This window comes from Psammomys obesus, unplaced genomic scaffold (assembly GCF_907164565.1).
Source record: "Psammomys obesus unplaced genomic scaffold, mPsaObe1.curated_primary_1811, whole genome shotgun sequence".
NCBI classification, from domain to species: domain Eukaryota; kingdom Metazoa; phylum Chordata; class Mammalia; order Rodentia; family Muridae; genus Psammomys; species Psammomys obesus.
In genome coordinates, this window is record NW_026585698.1 from 10,211,274 (window position 1) to 10,230,986 (window position 19,713).

Sequence of the window (19,713 nt, forward strand, 5' to 3'; positions counted from 1 at the left end):
ATCCCTGAAAATGGCTTTCACTGTTATCCACGTTTTGTGGTTGAGGAAACTGAGGCACAAGAGGTAAAGGGCATGACCCTGCAGGTGCTAGTCGCTAAGCAGAAAGCTGTTGTGAGTCTCAGGATTGACACAAAAGCTCTGTGGAGGAGGAAGTGGCATGCTTCCTTCGGTTCCTGCAACAAAAAGAAGGCCAGCAGGGCCAGGACAGGAAAATGAGAAATCGGATATGCCGAGATGGAAGAGTCAAGTGAGAGGTGAGTTATCGGTGACACAGTCTGTCCCAATCAGTCCAGTTAGGGATTCTATCTTGATTCTCAGAACAAAAGGAAAGCACACTTTAGGCAAAAGGTGGTGTGGTCAAATATGAGCATCAAAGAGATGCCAGTGTAGTTTAGAAAACAGAGTACATGACAAGGATAGAAGAGTTGCCCCAGTGTAGACACTACCCAGGAATGTTAGCTCATGGACAGAGATGGCACCAGAGGCAAAGATCATAAAGAGACAAGAGGATTTATGGGAAGCCTTTGGGTGGTGTCTTCAGTTGCACTGGGTGTGGATGAGATATGGGATGATGGCAAAGGACGTGTCTACAGGGTTATGGCTGACTCGGAGAAAGACTGGCACTGTGAACTGAATGGGAGATTGTTGTGCTAGAGGAATGATCCCAACACTGATCTCAACATAATGATGATGGGGTGTCATTGAGAACTCTAAGAAGAGATGTCAAATAAACAATTGGATATAACAGTCGACTTTGGTACTAAGGTCATAGATTGAGAGAAGAATATGATGTTTACCTATGTGCAATTATTCTAGTGAGATGCAGGAATAGGACTTGGCTGGTGAAAGATCAGAAAAAAAAATAAATAAAACGAGCTCAGGAAAGAGTCCCTTAAGCATTCTGGTGTGCATTGGTTGTGTAGGATGGTAAACACAGGGGAATATAGAAACAACAGTGAGAAAAGAGAGGGAAAAGCCAAGCCCGAGTTTTGTGATGTCAGCTCAGGAGAAAGACGCTTTCTCAAATGAGAGCACAACCATGCCTTTGCAGTATGGGGAGGTCAGTATGCTTTTTACCAGAAGCCAGTGGAACGTTAGAAGTAGACTGGAGTGGAAATGTTGACAGGGGGCACAGATAATGAAATGAGGAAGGAAGATGACTCTTTGGAAGACAGATGTTTCGTTGAGGATGAAAGTGGAAATCTGAGGATAATGAGTAGAGGGCAAAGACCGTAGTCCATTGGATGGTGTTGGAGTGTTGTCTTCATGGTTTCTGAGGTTTGAGTGTCTTCTAGATACTCAGAGAAGATCCTGTTGGTAGAATCTAAGCACTCCAAAACAGTCCTGGTACCCCCAGGCTTTGAGACCATTGGTAAAAATATTACAAGAGACACACAGAATAGAAACAGTTGCTCTGTCAACCCACAGGCCAGCTGTTGGGTTTTATCTCTACATCGCAAGGAGTTCCTTTATCTCATGGCTTTTATTTTCCTAAGACAGTAAGTGTCAAGGTAATCTGCTAAGAGTTTAAGAAAATGAGAGTTCTTGGTAGACCAGGGAAAGTAGAGGATTTGGTTTTGCTTTTAGAGAAAACTTTGGGGGTTTGTGTGGGGGTACATACATATGCACATTGAGGTGGAAGCCAGATGAGCGCCAGTGTCAATCCTCAGGAACCTTCCATATTGTTTTTGGAGACATAGTCTCTCATTGGCCTGAGGCCTGTCAAGTAGGCCAAGCTGGCTGGCCAGTGAGCCCTGGATGGTCTAGAGCTCTGACAGTCTGCCTGTCTCTCCTACTCTGTTATAGGCACATTCCACCACACCTGGATTTTCTACACGGGTGCTGGGGATCGAACTTAGGTCCCCATGCTCGTACCGCAAGCACTTTCTCAACTGATTCATTTCCCCGGGCCTTTGAAAACTTTTAAAATAGCATTTTTTTTCTGTGAAAGGCTGGGCTAGCCAGGATTATCTGACTCATGTGGATACTCACAGTCTCTAATTGCTTCAGGATGCTAGTCTTTGGACTTTCCCCAAATGTGCACTGCTTCTTGGGTATAGACACAAAGAAATATGAGACTCATCATATACAGCATCAGATAAGAAATACGAGAGATATGAGACTCATCATATATATAGCATCAGAAACTAGAAGGCAATAGAGCAGTGCCTGGTGGGAAATCATTTCAAATGCAAAAACCACCAATTAAACATGATCTAAAACTCATTCTTAAAGTGAGAGAACTCTGGATGAAAATGGATAGATAGATAGATAGATAGATAGATAGATAGATAGATAGATAGATGAGAGATTGATAGATAGATGATTGGTTGATAGATGATAGATAGATAGATAGATAGATAGATAGATAGATAGATAGATAGATAAGATATTGATTGGTTGATAGATAGATAGATAGATAGATAGATAGATAGATAGATAGATAGATAGATCATTTTCATTATGCTCTACCTAAGATAGCTACTGAAGATTGCATAGTACCTCAAATAAGAGAATGAAGCAACAGGTAGAAAAAACACAAACTATGGAACCGAATGGTCTAGCACGTGGAAGCATAGGAGTGGTTTCAAGATAACAGTGCAAGAAGAACCTGAGCTGGAATAGGTCGTAAGTCTCAGGATTCTGATTCTTCTGGATCAAATTGAGTTCTTGAAGTACAGGAACACTCAAGGGCATTTAAGTCACCTGGTGAAGGCTTGGATGCCATTGATCCATAGGCAAAAGTGAGGTACATAGAAACCCAATTATTGAGTCCAAGGACAACAAGGTATTATGCAGGAATGTCAATGATCTTGGCTTAACCAACATAGCTGAGCTGTAGCTAGTGTCCTATAGATAGATAGCACCAACTATGAATATTGATCTACCCTAAATTATGTTACAGTTAGACTAGGAATCCAGAATATTGAGAAGTGTCAGGGTGAGGATGTGAAAGAGGGAGCAGTGCTTTTATTAAAAAAAAAAAAAAAAATTAAAGTCACTCCTGAGGAAACATTGGTAAATTGTGAATAACGCTTTTTGAAAATCTAGAATTAGCTATCATAGCATGTTATTCCAAGCTATATGAGTGAAAACAGAGCCAATGTAGAAGACTTGAAAGTAGCTACTATAGAAAGCAGGAAATGGAGGAAAGGCATATAGCATTTCAGATTTTTATTTTGGGTTGTTTACATCATATGGGTGTGTTAGTTTTATTTTGGGAAATAATCAATTAAAGCGACATGTTCTTATTATATCATCATTGAAATGGAAAAAAAAAGTAAATAACAGAACCGAGAATTCAAAGGAACCATGCTCTTCCCATACAAATTGAACTACTCTTGAAACCATACTTTTTGTTTTCCACATGTTTTTTCTGGCTTTTTTTTTTTAACTTTCCATTTTTTTTGAAGAAGTTTTCAACCCACTTGAAACTCAGACTATAGGAACATATCCTCCAATGAATCAAGCCGCCTCCCCCCAAAAAAGTCACTTGGGAAATTTAAACAAACAAAACAAAACAAACAAACAAAAAACACCTACTATCACGTGAAGTCTTCAAATTTGACAGGTGGTGGCAATGCACGCCTTTAATCCCAGCAGCTGGGAGACAGAGGCAGGCAAATCTCTGAGTTCGAGGCCAGCTAGTCTAGAGGATGGCCAGGGCTACATAGAAAAACCCTGTCTTGAAAACAAAAACAAACAGACAAACAAAAATCTTCAAACTTAGATGTTTTGTAATAGTCACAAGAGTTTATATTAAAGAGGCTGTTCTACTTTTTAAGATGTTAAGATAGTTTTCATGTATTCTTTGAAAATTTAATACATATCAGCAATGTATTTCTCTTACACACTCCCCGTGCATCCATCCATTGCATTTCATTCCATTGCATTTCATTCCATTGCATTTCATTTCATTCCATTTCATTTCATTTCATTTCTTTCTTTCTTGTTTGTTTGTTGAGGGTTTCTCTGTGTAGTCCTGGCTGTCCTGGAATTCTCTCTGTAAACCAGTTTACTGGTTAGTCTTGTATGTCAACTTAACACAAGCTAGAGTCATCAGAGAGGAAGGAGCCTCAGTTGAGGAAATGACTCCATGAGATCCAGCTGTAAGGCATTTTCTCAGTTAGTGATCAGTGGGGGAGGGCCCAGCCCATGGTGGGTAGTGCCATCCCTTTGCTGGTAAGGCTGAGCAAGCCATGAAGAACAAGCCAGTAAGCAGCACCCCTCCATGGCCTCTGAATCAGCTCCTGCCTCCAGGTTCCTGCCCCCCTTGAGTACCTGTCCTGACTTCCTCTAATGGTGGACTATGATCTGGAAGTACACACCAGGTAAACACCTTCCTCCCCAACTTGCTTTTTTGGTCATGATGTTTCATTATAACAATAGAAACCCTAACCAAGACAATTAGGTTGGCCTTGAATTCCGAGATCTGCCTGCCTTTGTCTGGAATGCTGGGATTAAAGACATGTGCCAGCACTTCCCTGCAGCATGCCTGTTTCTTCAGTCCTTGGCATTCAGTGATGTCTGAATAATCTCAGCACATGGCCAGTTGCTTCCCAGGAAACAGCTCACAGTGCTCAACCCAGGTTCCTGCCCACCTCAGTCTCTGCCTTGCACACCCCAACAACAGGGAGCTATTTGTGGTCCAGACAAGTCCAGCTCTCTCCTCAAAGCTCTTTTTGCAAACACCATCTCCCATCTGCATAAACTCCCATTTTGTTCCCTTGGCCTCCACCTAAATACCCACTGCCAGCTTGTTCAGCTTCTCTTACCTTTCATTTCCGAGGAATGCCATGCTTATCCTATTAAAGCAATTGTCTATGCAGTCAGTATGCTAACATCACTGGGTTGTCATCAGCAGCAGCATCATTGCCGTCATCTTCATCCTCACCATCATCATCATGATCACTGTTGTCATCACTATGTACCTGATGCCTGACATTCTGCAGGGAAGGGCATATGCCTTTTGTCCTATGTCTCCTACCCCAGTAATTGCCTGGTAATTCCTCTTGAGAATTAATCTATCATTCCGCTTAAACAACGGCGTGGCCGTGGAGGAACTACTTGAAGGCACACAAAAAGGAGAGTTCAGTGAAACCCTAACTGCCATTGAAGGTGACTGGTAGGCGGCGGCATTCTCTGCAGTTGGCAGCCTCAAGATCAGGCTCGTGGAAAGACCCAGAAGGATTAGAATGTCATCTGACACAAAATAAGCATCGACTCATCTGGTCGGGCTGGCAAGATGTCTCTGTGGGTAAAGATGCTTCCTAACACCCCAGTTTGATCCCCAGAAATCAGGTGAAGATGGAAAGAGAGTGAGGATTCTACCAAGTTGTCTTCTGACCTTTATATAAAGTCACAATCACACAGCCAAGAAGCCTCAGGCCGCTCAAGGGGTTTTATCACTTTCTCAGGAGGGTTTGGCAGTTTCTAGAAGTTTGGGTAGAGCCCTTCTAGATGTAGAGAGAGTGAGGAGAACTCTCTTGCTATTTCCATGAGTTAGGGGGAAAAAAATCTCAAAAGTAAAAAGTTATTATTTTCAACACCTCAGTTCTCCAAAAAAAAGAAAAGGGGGGGGGGAAGACACAAAAACTGGACCATCAAAAAGAGCCTAGAAGGGATGAATATGGACAGCTACGGACAGACAAGGACACTGAAGATATAAACAAACTTTTACAGTTATTTGAATTTGAACATTCCCTGATACAAAAGTTTGCCAAAAGTTAAAACCCGAAAAGAGACAATAATGTTGAAACTGCCACCCAAAGAGGTGGTCTGGCCCCAGAGTCACAGCTTCTCAGGTTGTCAGGGTTTCAAGGAACGCACTGATTGTGCTTTTGATCTACAACACTGATATTACCTGCCGCCCCTTTGTTCCTAGACTAACACCCACATGTAAATTTGTTCTCATGACTCCCTGGAACTTTAGAAAACGAAATGTTTTTGGCGAAAGACAACAGTAAGTATGTGCAAAGTTGTACCTTCCTGTATTGTGTTTTTTAACGAACTGACAGCCTACTGGCAATGCGACTTTTAGGTTTAGCCAGAATCAAAGAGTACAGAGCCAGAAAAGCAGTCAGCCCACAGGCTGGCTCAGCTTCTGAGGTTGCACCCCCTTACAAGGTAAATGCCACCACCGCCACTTACGTGCTAAACCTCACATCAAACGAGGAGAAATCGCTTCCAAGAATCGGAGCCAATGGAGTTTTGAAAGTGAGCCTTCCCGGGAAGCTTGCGTGGGAAGTATGGGTCATAGCAGAAAGAGAAGATTCTCAAAGCCACGGCCAGGACCAAAGTGCACAGAAACTCCAATGGCCAAGTCCATGGTTCTCACTTCACCACACCCCTGGCCTCCTTCACGGCTGCCATGACTAGCTGATCACAGCTCTTTTCCACTCCAGGTCAGGAAATGCTTCTCCACACACAGTGCAAGCAGCCAAGCCTAATCACTCGCAGTTGGCTCTCGATATACATCTCCCCTGCCCAGTTGGCTCCTCCTCTGCGGTTAAACGACGAGAAGACAGATAGCTCCTGATGAGCACAAGCTTTTGGCCTCTTTCACAGTGGAGGTGAGCCTAAGAGGAAGGAAAACAAACATCCTGGTCACTGTGTCTCAGCCCGTCCCTTCGGGGTCTTTGTTTGCACAGCTGAGAATGAGTGGGAATCCAGCTGAGTGCACCCAGATCAGAATAGGTGGCATGCTATGTCCATGTGGGACTACAAATCGATGGCCCTCGACTGGTCATCAGGAGATGCAGAGCTGAAACATACACATGTACACTTGCTGTAATCATGTAACTCCGGGCAAGTCTCATTTTGGATGGACTAAATTCTCTCTGTGAAAATTGGAGACATATTGACGTGGACTATATGAAATGTTGGGCTTGCTCACAATGCAACATTTCATGACTTGGGGGAGTTGCTCATTTGGGATATAAGAAGGGGAGAGTGAGCACACGCAGAGAATACCGGAAGGATGATGGATTTGGTGCCCCAGGCAAAGCACTCAGAACGAGGGAAGTGAATCAGTCCTTGTCACATGGAGAAAAGAATGCAGCTCGTCAAGCCAAATCCCTAGTGGCCATCCACTGGGCCACTGGGCAATTGTACCCCTGTCTGGGTTCATTATCTATTGCTGCACAGAATTCTAGGAGTTTAAAATGGCAGGCGTTCGTTATTTCCGAGTCTTGGATATTTTTTTAAGCTTTATTATGAAGAATTTGCAAATAAAGAAACATTTTTTGGATGTGTCTGTGTTTTGAGGGGTCTAGAATCCCCATCTAGTTTAACTGGGTGCTTGCCGCCTGGACATCATTCAGAAGGCTTCACTCAGAGAATTGTCTAGGGCTGTGGTGTTATGCCAGGACTTAGCTGAGTGAAGACCAACTTCCAACTCGGGCACGTTTCCTTGCAGGCTGTTGGGTCGAGGGCCTTGGCTTCTCTCTGACTACTGTGGTTTGGATCTTCCATGTCTCCCAAAGGCACATGTATTAAAGGCTTGGCACTGCTAAGGAGTGGGACCGAGAGGAAGTGAGCCAGATCATCAAGGCTGCACCCTTGAAGGGGACACTGGGACTTCAGCCCCTTCCTGCTGTCTCTGCTTGCTGGCCACCAGGAGTCAAACAGACCTGTTCTGCTGTGTGCTCCCTCCACTGTCTGCGCTACAGACCCAAAGCAGTAAGATCAACAGACCAGGAACCGAAGCTTCAGAACCAGGAACGCGTCTGAATCTGAACCTGTTTTCAGTTGTTTATCTCAGGTATTTGTCATCATGACAGAAAGGGGACAACACAGTTGCTGTGGGCTAGAGGCTCCGCCGGGCTCCTTCTGCTTGCGACTTTCCACAGGGCAACGGTGGCACCGAGGCTGGTCCTCATCTCAGGGAACAAGTAAGGAAACAAGAAAAAGTACATGTCATGTAGCATTATCTTTGCGAGTATTATCTTATGTCACTCCAGAAGTGACATAATATGGGGCTGCAGAGATGGCTTGGAAGTTATGAGCATTTGCGGAGGACCAGGGTTCAGTTATGAGCACCCACATGGCAGCTTATAACTGTCTGTTATGTCTAGTTCCAAGGGATCCAGTGCCCACTTCTGGCCCCTTGGGCACTGTACATTCATGGTGCACATAGGTAAATGCAGACAAATTCCCATACAGAAAAGGTAAAATAAATTACACCTTTTTTTTTTTAAGTGACACTATGTACTTTGCACATTCTCTTCGTTGGAAGTATATTATTGGTCTAGTTCATTCAAAGGGTGAAAAGAAAAAAGGGAGAGCATGAGGAAGGGAATCATCAGAGAGTTCTGCAAGCAGAAATTATCCTCCCTTGCTCAACAACAATTGTCATGTATCAAAATAAAAAGCTTGCAGCTAAAAGCAAATATGGAAGATGGACAGTGGTGGGGCATGCCTTTTTCCCCAGCACTCAGGAGGCAGAGGCAGCCAGATCTCTGAGTCCAAGGCCAGCCTAGCCTACAGAGCAAGGTCCAGGACAGCCAGGGTTACACAGAGAAACCCTGTGACAAAGATAGAGTATTGTCTTCCTGTTGAGGTGATATATAAGGCACTTTAAACTGTAGCATCTACAGGATAAACTTCGAAAGACAAGATAATAATACCAATGCCTGAAAACATGTCACAAGATATGCAGAGTGTCAATTGTATCAACAGTATTGCCATGATTAGACTGCTAACGTTAGGCTTGGAGAAGTAAAAGTGTGGCATTTTTGTGCGAGATTAGGTTGTTCATGGTGTGCTCTGTGTGCACACACACGTGTGTGTGCTGTGTGCAGGCAGGCATGTGGAGGTCAGAGAGTGATGTTGAGGTCTTCTCCCATCACCTCCCCCAACCTTTCTTTGTGAGACAGGTCTCTCATGGAACCTGCAGCTCACCAATTGGCTAGGCTAGCTGGACAGTGAGCCCCAGAAATCCTCCTGCCTCCACCCCTGCTCCCCAGCGCAGGAGCTATAGATCAGCCACCACAGCCTTTTACATAGCTGCTAGGAATCCAATCAGGTATTCGTGATTGCACGGCAGCTGCTTTACTGACTCAGCCAAATCCCCACTCACTGGTTTGTTGTTTTTTTTTTTTTTTAAGTCTGTACTTTGATATTTTATACCATGCCCAAGATAACCACATTCATTCAAAACTACCTGAAACAGTTACGTAAATAGTGAAAGAATCAAAGCATATCGACAAAAGAAAAATCAACAGAACACAAAAGACGATGGGGTGGGGGGAGAAACAGGAGATTAACAGAAAACAATGAACAGCAATATGCTCTTCTCTGATCATTATTTTTAAACATCAGCGGGCTGAATTCCCCCACTCCAAAGACATAGAGGGCTGAAGGAATAAGGCCCAACTGTGTGCTGTCCTGAGGGGGAAAAAAAAAAAACTCACAATGATTCCAAACCAATTGCATCTTCATCTAGAAGCAGGTCAGTTCCACTCAAACGATCCTCAAAGAGGACATGGTTGGTGAGGCTATCAGCATGACCTACTGCGACAAAGCGCCTCCCTTACATCCATGTCCGCTGCACAGGAAGCTGCTTCACTCATGTCTCGTGGGTCTGTGCCAGCATGCTGTCTCTGGCTGTCTAAAAGCCACCAACACTTCCTGTGACCTACTGGGAAACAGGAAAGGTCAGAGTTTTCACATTTCAGTGTCTCTATACTATAACACATACAGTTTAGAAAAAAAAATCTTTGTATGCACTAATGATACCTTATATTATATTATGAATATATAGTATTCTTAAAAAGCTATACTTTCAGATCTTGACTGTGGAGCTGAGAGATAGTTCAGTGGTTACAAGTTCTTACTGCTCTTGCAGAGGGCCCAAATTCAGTTCCCAGCACCCACATGTCAGCTCACAACCACCTGTAACTTCAGTTCTAAAGGAATCCCATGTCCTCTTCTGGCTTCTGTGCACACACACACACACACACACACACACACACACACACACACAAGAGAGAGAGAGAGAGAGATCTAAAAACCAAATCTTGACTGTGATCATGTGATAGTTCAAGAGGCTGGACATATATATATATATATATAACTTAAATGATCATCTTTAAATAGATGATTATAGATTTTAAAACAGTACTTTGCATCTCTGTATTTCATATTTTATCTTTTAAGCATACACTAAATATAAATTTTCATATATACATATTACATCCTACATGATTAGAGAGATGTTTTTCAAAAGCATAATTGTTCTTTATCTTCCTTCCTACTAAAGAAAATTTCACATTGCTGATAAATGAAAAACAGCTCTTAAATGGAATATACCTTTGTCGTCCTTCATGAAGAGTGATGCAAGCAGCCTCCTCCCATGTTCACAAGTTGCATGCAAGGTAGCCTTCACATGGCTTAACATCCTGAAGCAATACCCCAAAGCTGACTCAGTTATCACAGTGGACATGTGACGACTGCCTGAAAGCAAATATGCTCTACCAAACCTTGTATTTCAATTACTTAAAATGTGAAGATCATAAAAACTAAAGGTTATCCATGAAGATCCTAAAACAGGAGGGGGAAAAACCCAACAGCTTTCTTAAAACCGATAGCATTTGTTGTCTGGGGAGCTGTTTATTCCGCGCATACCTTCTGGTCTGGTCTGCTCATTCCCTGCCTTTCGCCCTTTTTTGTACACCACATAATCACAGCCATTTCTAGCTAGTGAACACATACTATTTGTGCTAAGAGAAAATAGATACCTTGGGTTTTTCTGTCATAAGTTTCTTACTATATTTAGGAGATTTAAGTTCATCTTTTATTTTTCTCAAGTTTCACGTTGTCATTCGCCGCCAGACTCAGGATTAAAAAATTGGGGGCATTTTCTCCCTTTGAAACTTATTTTCTGTTTGACTTTTGATGGTAAAAGTAGACATGCTTACAGGTGTGTTTATACGTCAAGACAAGCTGGCATGTGGAAACTCAGAAGCAGGGATGGTATGCACAGCCTTTACAGTGCACAGAGCCATTAGCAGTGTTCTCATCCTGTGGGCCGTGACCTTTCTGGAGTCGCATATCAGATATCCTGCATATCAGATATTTACATTGTGGTTCAGAACAGTAGCAAAATGCAGTTATGAAAGAGCAAAGAAATAATTTTATGGTTGGGGCGTCGCCTCAACATGAAAAACTGTAGAAAAGGGTCGTAGCATTAGGAAGATTGAGAATCACTACCTTAGAGTGAGGGGATAGTTTGCACGGAGCTCTGGTTTCTATCTGCAGCAAATAAATAAAATGTTCAAAAAGTAAATGAAGCTGTCAGTTTCTCTATCTCAGAGACACTGTGTATATAGGGGAAGAGACTTGGAGGATAGAGGGAATGTGGGCAGGCTACAAAACAGAAAGAGATACACTTCAACCTAAAGTATTAACTTAAATATGTTTACTGCAGACACTTAATTGCCACACTCGGGAGGCAGAGGCAGACAGATCCCTGAGTTTAAGGCCAGCCTGGTCTACAAAGCCAGTTCCAGAACAGTCAGGGTTATACAGAGAAATCCTGTCTAGAAAAAGCAAGCAAACAAACAGAAATTTGGTGATGCATTTATATCATATAAAAGAGAAGCATAAGATTGAAGATGTGTCTCTGAGATTCAAGGAGGTAAGCGTTCAGTTCTCAGCTGACTATCAGGCAGCTCACAATGCTTGTATTTCCAGCTCTGGGGAATCTCACTCCCTCTTCTGGCCTCCTTCGGCAGTGCACCCACATGCACTGTGCATAAACTCATAGACATACACATGGTTAAAATTTTTAAGTTTTTAAAAATGTTTTTTTAAAGAAATGCATAAAGCCATTTAAATTCTGTGGCATCAGGAATATTTATGTTGTTAGGCAAGCCAAAGTGTCAGGGCAGTAAAGAAGCTGAGCACAGAAGTCTGCTGAGAACCGGACACCTTCTATTTCCACGCGATTCATCTTTTGTTCTTCCAGAGTAGATCAAATGTCCGAGGAATTTTTACTATGCATATGTGATAGCTCAAACTCCAAAACTGCCCCATTTCCAAATGGCTTCCTCTGTCTGCACTGTGAAACTTTCACCCAGTACAGAGAGAAGGTGTGTTAACTGGACAGAATGTGTGTTATCTGAGAGAAAAGAAAACATGTTGAGCAGGAACCAAGATTTTTGAGAACTGAGTAATCATGAAAATGGCAATGTTTATCCCTTAGCTAATATTTTTATTTATCTTAAGGCGGTTGAAGTATAAGTCACAGAAAACATTTGTGGATGTATTATAATGTCCAGTCATGCTTCTGAATGCTTGTTGTCTATTACTTCACTTAAGGTAACAACCTTCTTATATTTTTAAGGCAGTGTCTCCCTGTGTAGGCCAGGTCAAGTTCACAAAGGTTTTGCTTAAGCTCCCAAATAATGAGATTATAGAGGATTGTAGGATCATGGACTTGACTCTGCCAACCATCTCCTAAAGTCGATTCTTTTATCGTGACCCTCTGAGAAGTGAAATCTGAGATTCGGAGACGGGAAGTGTTTTAACCAAGAACATACAGCTACCAAGTCTCAAAGTCTCAAAGCTGAACTATCATGGCCACAGTATTGATTGAACATTCTTTTTTTTTTTTTTTTTTTTTTTTAACGCCAGTCTCTGGATATGTTAAAGCTTAACTATGTTTTGCATCTCATTCCTTTTTTTTTTTTTCTGGAACTGTAATGTACTCCATCTACCAGTTTCTCTGTTGATGAATTTCTATATATACACTTTTATCTTAGAATACCTTTCACATGGTTCGAAAGGTTGACTTTTCTAAACAAGTACCAAAGTTAACTATTTTCAGAATTCACTTGACAAGAATTTTTTTCCCCATAAACTACTTTTGGAGCAAATCAGGAGACTCTCAAAACTGAATAAAGCTAATAATGCTCAGACTCATCGGAGCAGCATGAAGCTGGAAGTAACACGCGCCAGAGAACGTTTTGCTTCTCCTCTTTGTGAACCTCCGAAACATCTGAAAAGATTTAACCTTTTCCCAAAAATGTTCACCTTTGGGCTGGAACCAAGTAGGAAGAACTTGGTCTCCAAAGGAAGCATTCTTTCAGAATCAAACCCTGAGTGAATTAGAGGAGGCAACTGCCTGGAATTCGATTGCACACGGAGCTGTTTTTGCCCACATGTGCTGCGCTATGCACTTCCTGCTTGGTCAGCACTGATCATTATTATTCTGTGAAATAAATATTTGCTTCACAGAGCTCTACATCCCGAGACCACCATGGAATCTTTAATGGATTTCATTTCATAAATCAAAGAGGGACATAGGCTGCTTTTTGTTTGGGTACATGGTTTAGGTGGTGGTAAGAAAGGGTGCTGGGGTTCCCCATCTGCCAACCTGGTCCAATTTGGAGGAGACCTTAATTATATCTTTCAAAGAAAATAACTAATACCCTCTCGATAATTCAAGCCATGCTTCCTTTGCTATAAATCAAGTTATGACCAGACTTTGGCTGGGGCAAGAGACGGAGCAAAGGCAAGCAACTCAACGATGGAAAAGTGTCACTGGACACAAGACAAACTGCATTGTGTGAAAGGGTGTCTTTGGGGCTGAGAGATGGCTGAGTAGTTAAGAGCATGAACTGCTCTTCCAGAAGACCTGAGTCAGTTCTCCCCATCTGTGTTAACTGGTTCACAGCTACCTGTAACTCCAGCTCCAGGAGAATATCACATTTTCTTTTGGTTACCACAGGTACCTACACACACATCTCTCCCTGTCTCTGTCTGTCTCTGTTTTTCTCTGTCTCTCTTTCTTTTTCACACATACACACACACATACAAATAAAAAATATATAGAGAAGGGATTTGAGCTGAAAAGGATGGAATGTTTGTTGAGTTGAATTAAATCAAAATAGAAAATCTCCAAAAGGATTAGGAAAGGGCGGGGGGGGGGGACTCTCCCTGTCACTCAAGTTCTATCACAGATGTGCTGTGCCAGGTCTATTTCTAAGGAAATCTATTCCTGTCCATCCTGGGGGGCAGGAGACAATCTGGGCCAGATTTCTACATCCTAGGCACTAGACAATGAGATCCTGACATACTCAACTGGAAAAGGCACGAGCAAGAGCATTAACATCTGAATGTTGGTTCAATGCACCACACACAAGTCAAAATGACAAAATAGGGCTGTGAAGAAAAGCCTGGGCACACTTGTGTGTCCCACGGAAAGGAGTCAAGCATTCCCAGGTCTCAGCTTCACCCTTTCATTATCTCATGACCCAGCTGTATTAAATTTCTGTCTTTTGACAGTTTTATCCCTAAACTCAATCCCCCCTTTCTTTTCTAAGAAAACTTGAGTAGATTAAGTTTAAAAAAAAAAAAACTGTCTTCCATCTTCTAGTCACATTGCAGTTTCAGTTCCACAAACAGTAACAGTCACGTCTGTGAACGAAGTCTGGTCCAATACTAGGCTGGGCAGATGATTCAGCAGGTCAGAGCACTGGCTGCCCTTCCAGAGCACCTGAGTTTGGACCTCATCATTGACTCACGCCATTCCCAAGAGCTATAGCTCCAGCTCCAGAAAGACACAACATCCCTTTCTGGCCTCTAAGGGTATCCATGCATGTGACTCACACAGACAATACGCATAAATTAAAATAAGTAAATAAGTATCTACGACAACACTGTAGGGTAACTTCAGAATGAACAATTCACCCCGAAAACCAGAACATTGCTAGGCTGGGTTCTGAATGAAGCCTGTCCCAACTCTGCTCCCCCTTCTGGCCTTCCCAGCAATGAGTCAACATTATCTACCTCCATGCTGTGTGACCAAAGCTGGATCTACACCTCCTTTGGGAAGTCATGTTTCACAGGGTAGGTGAATTTCAATATGGAACCACAGCAGCTCGTTTTACCTGTCATGGATCTGTGGCTTAGTTTACTTGGCAAACAGTTTATAAGAGACACTGCAAGAATGGCAGTTGCTAAGCAAAACAGCTCATAGAGTAAGAATGCTTTCTTGCATTTTCAGTGTTTGTTTTAAGAAAGAGCAGCCTTATTAAAAAACAAGGAAATCATGAAATTTGCAGGCAAATGGTGGGACCTAGAAACGATCATCCTGAGTGAGGTATCCCAAAAGCAGAAAGACACACATGGTATATACTCACTTATATAGTCCTATAAGATAGGCTAAATATACTGAAATCTATACACCTAAAGAAGATAAACAAGAAAGAGGACCCAGGGTACAATGATCAATCCTCACTTAGAAAGACAAATGGGATGGACATTGGATGTAGGAGCAAACAAGTAACAGGACAGGAGCCTACCACAGAGGGCCCCTGAAAGACTCTACATAGCAGTGTATCAAAACAGATATTAAGACTCATAACCAAACCTCCGGCAGAATGGAGGGAACCAAAAAAAAGGGGGGGGGAGTTAATACAACCTGGAGAGGACAGGAGTTCCATAAGGATCAAATATATCTGGGCACAGGGGTCTTTTATGAGACTGTTTCTACAAAAACAAGGACCATGAATGGATGCAACCTAGAGCCCCTGCTCAGATGTAGCCCTTGGTAGCTCAGTATCCAAGTGGGTACCCTAATAAGGGGAACAGGGACTGTTTCTGACATGAACTCGATGGCGGGATCTTCGACACACACACACACACACACCAGGAGAAGCAGCCCTGCTAGGGCACAGAGGAGAACTTTGCAGCCAGTCCTGAAGACACCTGATAAACCAGTTTCAGATGGAAGGGGAAGAGGTTCTCCCTTATCAGTGGACTTGGAAAGATGCAGGGAGGACATGAGGGTGGGAGGGTGGGATTGGGAGGGAAAGAGGGAGTGGGATACAGCAGGGATACAAAGTTAACAAACTGTAACTAATATTAAAAAAATAAAAATCTTAAAAAAAGAAAGGAAGGAAGAGCAGCCTTTAGCAGAAATTTCAGGCTAACTCCTGGAGAGCAGGTCTGGGTATTTTCCAAGGCTTTGGAGACTGTGGGAGACCAGATCTTCTCCAGTAGGCTTCATTATTATTAACCTCGGAATTTAGCACTATTCAAAAACAAAACCCAGTGTAACAGGACCTCAACTGTCCCCTGTGGTTGCCTCTGAGGTAACGTTCTTGCTCATTCAAGTCTGTGTTGCTCAAACTTTCAAAGCCAGCATGTGTTACTTTCAGAAACAGAGTAAAAGAAGAAAAAACACAAAATCGCTTATGGCTTCCTTTCCCAGGACACTGCTATCCTACCTCCGGCTTCTGTGCTTATTTCTAGTTAGTCTTTTGGTTTTCAATCAAGGTTTCAACATGCATTCCAGGCTCCCACTCGCTCCATTCCCATGATAGCCTCAGTCTTGCAGCAGTCCTTCGGAGCGCCGGGATTATAAGTGTGCTCTGCCACACCCATGATCAAAGGCCCTTTCTGGAGTGGAGCTAGACCCTGAGGGAGGATTTGAGGTGTGTGAGGCAGTGTTAGAACTGGAAGGTTGCACTGGCCCAAGCACCCTCACTTTGAGAAAGAAAGGCACGGGAAACAGGAGGAAAACACCCCTGCTTTGTCAGGCCTAGAAGGCGCAGGTAATTTAACGGAAGTCTCAGGAAGACTGGAGGTAAAATGAGAGTGCACAGACTGTCACCAAGAGTACACACTTAAAACCAGGAACCGGAGCTGGAGAAAAGGCAGCTCAGCAGTTAAGAGTGCTTGCTGCTCTTCCAGAGGACATGAGTTCAGTCCCCAAACCCGGCAATAGAGTCACAAGCTCCAGGAGATCCAGAACCCTCTTCTGGATGCCACAGGCATTGCACTCACGTGGTGTGCATTCACAGTACACCCAAGTAGAAATAAATCCTAAAACTAGAGAAAAATCTTCCACAGCCTATAGGATCAGCATGAAGTGAGCATGAACTAATATTATAAGGCACCCTAAGTATAATTTTTTTTCTGTAATGGTGAGTGATTATAACTCCGTAGTTCATAAGGGGATAAGTGGAGGAGGGACTACCACACAGCAACCGGAGACCCAGAGGGCTTCCTGGAGAGAGAGCTCACAAACACCGCTCAGCTGCATCACTTTGACCTTAGGGCGACCAGGCTATGATTTAACAGGGAAAGGGAAAATGGTAGGGAAATTACATCACAATAATATATAGGAAGGGACACGGAAGACAGCACAGGACCCTGAGGAGCCCTTTTGTTCAAGAATGCCAGTGCTCAAATCAGTTCCCTGCCCCTTCGACAAAGGTGGATAGAGCATTCTGCCCAACTCTCCAGTTTTCTAACTTGTAGTTTGGAAATAACTATACCTACACCTTTAGAGCTTGGTAGAGATTAGTCTAAAATATGGACACATCCCTAAGTGTGTGTATGCCCTCCCAACACATACTTTATGAATACTATGTGTGTCACTGAGGAGGGGTTCACTGTGGCAACCTAAACTAAAGGGGATGTCCTCTAAAGCAATGTAGAAAAGTCTAAGAATGAGAGTAAACACCCCATTAAAGTAAGCAGAAAGCAATATGGTTCCAGGAGCTTTTTAGACTTTGGGAGCTCCGGATGGTTCTTGTAATGAGACCAATCTGAAAGGAATCAAGTTTCCAGGATTAAAAACGAAAAGAAAAGAAAAAGAAACAACGACAAAAAGAGGTACAAAGTTATACTTTTTCAATGTTGCACACTCCAAAGCTTCAACATGATTTCCCATTAATTTCCTGTAAGCTGCCAGCCAGAGTCACACATCAATAAAGACCAAGCACATATCCCCCACATTCTCCACGCTAACAAGGCAGGGGGCCTGGCTGGACCCGCATTCCTCTCCTTAAAACTCAGCTGCCAGAGGGATTCGACTCCTCAGCTATGAGGAAATATCTTCCGGGGTCCCCGTGGGTTAATAGTGGGCGCTCCCATGCAGGCTAGGAGATAACACTATTTGCCCTGATAAAGACTGGGCCTCCCTCCCACCCGCTTAATCTGGACTTGTCAAGTATACTCATGACATTTTGCATTTTTTCCTTTTTTTTTTTTTTTTTTTTTTCTCTCTCTCTTGCCCTGGCCTTTACTGGGGATGTATGCCAGACTTCTGTTTGCTCCGGACACTGGTGGCTACAATCCAGTATTCACATCCCCACTGTGTTCAATAAAACCTTGACAGAGGAAAAGTTCTCATTTGGAAAACACAGGTTTTTATTATGTGGGACATCGACAGAGCGAGAGGGTGTTAACCATTCCTAGTCCGACGTGGCCTCTCTGTCTCCTGCTAAATCAGGTGGTGTGAAAGGTCACACCACAGGTGGAAAGGCAGTGAGTGGGTAGAAAAAAAAAAAAGAAGAAGAGAGGGAAGGAGGGAGGGAGAGAAAGAGAGAGGGGAAAGGAAACCCAAGCTGCACCACCAGGCACATGCAGGAGTACAACAGCTTTGGGTACACCAGCAAAAGGGTAAAGGCTATGCCTGAGACGGACCGAAATCCGGAGGTTCAGAGAGACTCACTGGCAGGTGGAAATTTACCCTCAGCTGGATGTTCCTAGTCTGTGAGTCTGGTGATCTTTAAGACTGGCATGTGTGCGGTTCTCAGTGAACACCGTGTGAATAAATAACAAGTGAGGGAATCTACGATCTTTGCGTATGATATCCGTGTGTGAGGGAGAGAGATGCGAGGGTGTGGGTGTTCAAATGTGTGAGGACAAGCCACGCATGTGGGTATCAGAGGACGGCCTCAGGTCTCTGACCTTATCTTCCATCCTGTCAGAGACAGTGGCTATGGATGCTCCCCTTACCTCACGCACTCAGCATATGCCAGGCTAGCCCACAAGCTTCCGGTGATTCTCCGGGGTCTGCCTCCCTCCCATCTCCTGTAATAAGAATGTTGGGGTTACAGGCATGTTGCTGCTTCCAGACTTGTGTGTGTTCTGGGGACCCGAACTCAGGTCCTTGGGCTTGCATTGCCGTCATGTACTCCCTGAACCACCTCCCGAGCCCTCTGTCCCTTCGTGTCAGTGCAGCCAGAGCTCCCAGATGTTCAGTGAGCTCCTCCGAGTCACACAGAAAATCTTAGAAGTGATGAAAGTTTACAAGACGGAACATTTTTTTTTTTTTAAATATCACCCAATGTGACCAGGGGGTCTGGAGTCTGACTCTGGGCCTGTAGACAACAGAGGGCAAACACTCATCCCCGGCTTCCCGGAGTATATCTCCAACATCTGGCACAGTGTCTGCTCAATACTGGATGCTCAAGAAACACTTAAACACTTGCCATTTCTCCATCTGGGGAACTGGGTCCCTCTGCATGAAACAGGAGGACGCTGGTGCCAAGGTTTCCCCATGTCTCTGTGAGAGCGGCCAACTGCTTCCCCCTGTCATTATTTCAAACCCCATTTCCCAGTTCCCTCAGCACAGGTGGGCAAGGCTCCAAGCCATTCCTCCATAGTGTACCATCCTCCCTGCTAGCTCTTATTTTCATAAGGAAAACCACAGAAATGTAATCATAATGGAAAACAGTGAGTCAATCAATTACTTCATTGTCTGCATTGAAAAATGAATCCCAGAACCACCACAGACCTCCGGATCTCCAGCCTCAGCAGAGAGAGATTCCCCCATAACTTTCGTGCTAGGTGGTTCCAGCCACTGTCCCCCAAGGGGACTCCAATCCCAGTGACACTCTTTCTCTGTGTCTTCTAGAGGTCCTCCACAGTGGTACCCAGCCTGAGGCAGCAGTAGTCACATGGTCTATGGCT